The sequence below is a fragment of the Chiroxiphia lanceolata genome, chromosome 1, assembly GCF_009829145.1.
Source record: "Chiroxiphia lanceolata isolate bChiLan1 chromosome 1, bChiLan1.pri, whole genome shotgun sequence".
In the NCBI taxonomy this organism is placed as follows: domain Eukaryota; kingdom Metazoa; phylum Chordata; class Aves; order Passeriformes; family Pipridae; genus Chiroxiphia; species Chiroxiphia lanceolata.
Genome location: NC_045637.1, coordinates 83,804,339 through 83,809,013, shown reverse-complemented (window position 1 = coordinate 83,809,013; position 4,675 = coordinate 83,804,339).

Below are 4,675 nucleotides of genomic sequence, written 5' to 3'. Positions count from 1 at the left end.
GGACCAATTTAAAGCATGAGCAAATCAAGAAAAATGATTCCGATGAATTCGTAGGCCCTAATATTTTTCAGGGCTTTACTAAAGTCCGGGTGGACAAACTCCTTTCCCTCATCCGCTAAGCCGTTCATCCATTTCTGCCATTCCATTCCAAACTAAGTGAGAGCTTTGAAGAGAATCCTTACTGACATCTTAAGTCAATATCCCTCTTCCTGGCTTGTAACACTATCACCTCAGCTGTGGATTGCCATGGGGGTTTAGTGGGATGACATTTCAGAAGCAAAGTGAGGGTGAGAAAAGCTCTGCATCGATTTCAGGACTGCAAGGGAAATACTAAAAATGGAAGAAAAAGTTGGAAATTACTGAGGCTTGATGCAGACAATTTATGTGGACTGAGAGAACAGTTTGGTGAGAGCATTCCTCTATTACTGAAATTCAAAAGGCAGACTTTTTACAATTTAATGAAAAGGGACTTAATAATAGCACTTAGGATAAGAAGCAACAAAGGTGGGCATAAGAGATAGACATAATTCACTTGAGAACTGATTCTTGTGTGCACTACTACAAAAACACCAATTGACAGCGGTACAGAAAATGTATAGTGGAAGAAGCTTGTAGTTAAATCTTAATATCCTGAGTTGGAAGTGGCACACAAAGATAATTGAGTCCAACTCCTGGCCCTGTACATGACAACCCCAAGAATCACACCATGTACCTGAGAGATTTGTCCAAACACTTCTTGAACTCTAAGAGGTATGTGATCCTTCAGGTTATCTTTTTCTTTTAAAGTGGCAAAAAGAAACTTTTCGTCTTAATTTCTGTTCAGAATGATGAGAGGTAATTCTTTGCCATTATGTACTCTTAAAAAGCAGATGTACTAAATTCAGTTATGCTTCTTAATATTACCTGGCCTATCTAGAAGACTCATGTCACTGATGTGCTTCCTGTTGCTGGGGGGTAAGAATAGATAGAGTGATCTTTTAAAAACAGTTTTAAAACATGATATATAATGTCCTTTCATGTTTGAGTTAAGAAAAGTACAAAAGAATATGCAACAGTGCCAGAAAAAGAATAGCATTTTAAAACAATTCAATTATGTGAACTGAAACTTGCACCTCTTTTAAGCTATGGCCGAGGTTTCATTATAAATATCTGGCCTCATACTGTTACAAACCAAACCATTAATCTATCTGTCTCTTGAGGAGCTAATCTGCATGATTGTTTGTTAATTTGAGTGCAGCTGTGACTAGATTAGGAATAATTATTCTTTTCTTTGACTCCTCTGCTTAGTGCATTGCTTCTAATTTACAAATACAACAAAGGAGGAAACAGATTAATTACAAGGTAGAAAGTGAAGGGAGAGAAGGAAAACAAGAAATAACCGGTGGTTTTATTATTCCTGATAGAGTTAGATTGCATCTATCTGGTCTATTGAAGACTCAGGTTTTGGTTTTGCATTCATTTTACTAAATACAGTTGCTAATCAGAAGCATATTGTACCACTGCCATAATTTTCCACTAAAGAGGCATCCACTACATGGTAGCCTGCAGTAATTTCATGAGGGAAAAAAAGTATTCATGCCAAACTCATAACAACTGAATAAAATCTGTAATTTAAAGTCTGATTTAAGTACAAATTTCTTTGTTTTCTATCCTTACCTAGAGCTAGTAAACTGCTTTCTCTTGAACTCAAGCATTGAATAGTATTCCAACTCTGGTGAACACAGTGCTGAACAGGGAGATGTGATTCTGCCATAGGGGATTTTGCCATGTCAGAAATTATGTTCACCTACGGGAAGAAGACCCAGTGTCCTAGCCCACAGCTGCAACTCCTGAAGAGTTCCTAGTCACTAAATTAGAAGGACTGTGATGGGCTGAGGAAAAGGATGTTGTTGACTTGTGGATTTCTCTATTGGTCTGTAGGCAGATTGTTGGAGTCAGGTAAGCATGCCAGCTTGCATCATAGACCAGGATCTGTTGCTCCTCTCCTTACTTTTTGTTCAGACTTCCTTAGATTTTGAAGTTCCTGCAGAATGTTGAAGGTTGGTGTCCAGGTTTTTTTCTTTGTGTGTGTTTGTTTGTTTGTTTTTAATTAATATTTCTGATGGAATAATGACTTTTTTTTGTTCTTTCTGTGCTGGCAGGTGGTGGCGTATAAACGACTGATTAAATGCAGTGTCTGCTTTGTGTTTTCAGTTCCAAAAAGACTACATTTCTGTAGTGTTTCAGTTTATCTTAAAGTGGACCAAGTGACCCAGCATGTTTATTGCTGTGGTCTCTGAGCATCTGAAGAGCTCCAGGTCCATTTGTGCTGTGTTCTGCCAGGCACTTAATGTGATTGCAAACGGGAGGGAGCGAATTTGCCTGGAGAACAAAATGAAAAGTGTCTGTAGGACCATCTGTGGGTTCACCAAAGAACCCAAACACAAGCTGAGGCATTTTAACAGGTGGAGATATATATATATATGTAAGCGTTTTTGGTTAGATTCTTCTCTTTGCATGACTTAAATATGGTCTCTAGGCAACTGGATTTGACCAAGGTGTGATCGTTAGTGATGTCATCTTTTGCAAAGGCAAATAGCTCTTTGAGTGAGGAAAAAGCAATTCCTTACTGTAAGGAACTGACTTTCAATGAGTCATTGCCCAAACATGCCCATAGGACTATGGAATTGATGAGAATTTCTTCACAGCTTCTAATCTTATCCCACTCACTAAATGTAACAGCATTTTCAGTCATTTCTATTCTTCCCGTGAAGCTGTGCTTAAAAAATAATTTTTCCATTTTTTCCTCTCTTTCCTCCCCATTTCTCCTCTGACTACTATTTTTTTTTTACTAGTTGTTCTTTTGGCTAGAAGGTATTCTTTAGGCCAAGTGACTGAAATCGAGTCCTTCTTACAATTTAATTCTCTTAATGCCAAACTACCAAATTTGGCAGCCTCAAAAAAAAAACCAAAACCCTGCTTCCTTTCATCTCAGGTGAGACATCCCTGTAACTGCTGATGGATTGGATAGGTTCCTGCCAAATCACAATTTATGTAGCTACATTTTAATCTTAACCACTCACTCATCTAATATTGTTTACCCAGTACCATGGATTTAATGACACGTATTTGGGATTCATATTACTTACTAGTATCTGTACCTTAGAAGACTGAAATGGTTCCACTCAAATTAGACTGAACAGCAAGAGTTTCAGATTCAGTGAAATGAATGAAATATGAAAATACTTTGAATTTGGGAAAAGAAAAAACCCAACTATAAACCATAAATCAAACCAACTAAAAACACCCTTTTCCAACAAGATAACAAAAGACAAAATGTTGAGTTTTCCAGCTCGGTGATTTCAGTGGCTCATGATTCAGCCTTGCTGGTTTGCAGGTACTGCTGCAAAAGATCTAAAGGACACTCTTACGTACAGGTTCTGTCAAAACATACAAATAGGCTTTAACTGTAGTATATGGAATACTGGATAGTAAGATGATGTGGTTTAACCCCAGCCAGCAACTAAGCACCACACACCACTCACTCACTCCTTCTCCAGCAGGATGGGTGAGAGAATTGGAAGAGTAAAAGTGAGAAAACTCATGGGTTGAGATAAAGACAGTTCGATAGAGAAAGCAAAAGCCATGCACACAAGCAAAGCAAAACGAGGAATTCATTCATCATTCTCCGTGGGCAGGTAGGTGTTCAGCCATCTTCAGGAAAGCAGAGATCCATCATGCATAATGGGGACTTGGGAAGACAAGTGCTATCCTTCAGAATGTCCCCCCCTTCCTTCTGCTTCCCACAGGCATGACACCACTCGAATGGAATAAACCCTTGATCAGTCAGGGTCAGCTGTCCCAGCTGTGTCCTCTCCCAACTCCTTGTGTACCCCCAGCCTCCTCAATGGTAGGGTAGTGTGAGAAGCAAAAAAGGCCTTAACTCTGTAAGCACTGCTCAGCAGTAACAAAAACATCCCTATGTTATTGACACTGCATTCAGCACAGATCTAAAACACTGTCCTGTGCCAGTACTGAGAAGAAAAGTAACTCTTCTCCAGTCAAAACCGTCGCGAAACTAGTGAAAAGGATACAAATATAGGAGTAGATTGCCATGGGTGGATTACCTTCAATCTGTTTTCTCTTGCATCATAGTAAATCTCTTTAACTTTCAACAAAAACCTACATTGCAGAATCAGAATAGCAATTTACATTCAGATTTTAGGCAGGTAGTTATGATTTTGTTTTTTGAGAAAGAGGAAGAAATATGTTCCAGACCTCAAGAACAATGACTGTATCCATCCCTACAGTTCTTCTTATACCCTATTTCTAAGTGGTATTACTGGGAAATGATAAACAAATACATTTTTTTAAAAAAATTTCTTTCTATTTGATGTGAAGGTATAATCATGCTCTACAAAAAAATAACAAAAGCATAAGTTTTCCTTCATTCTCCTGTTCCATGTAATTTTGACCTAAAAGATATCATTAAATATTTATGGACTGGTCTAAATCACTGATTGTAAAATGCAGTCAATTATCTCGCGGTTCATTGATTTCTGTAATTCTGGTTTATCTTGCTATCAGACTTAATCGTTTTATTAAAGTAGGCAGGGAAAGAGACATGTTTAGGTAAAGCACATAGGACATATAAATCCCCTCCAGACTCTACGCTAATAATCAGTCTGGTGGAAGA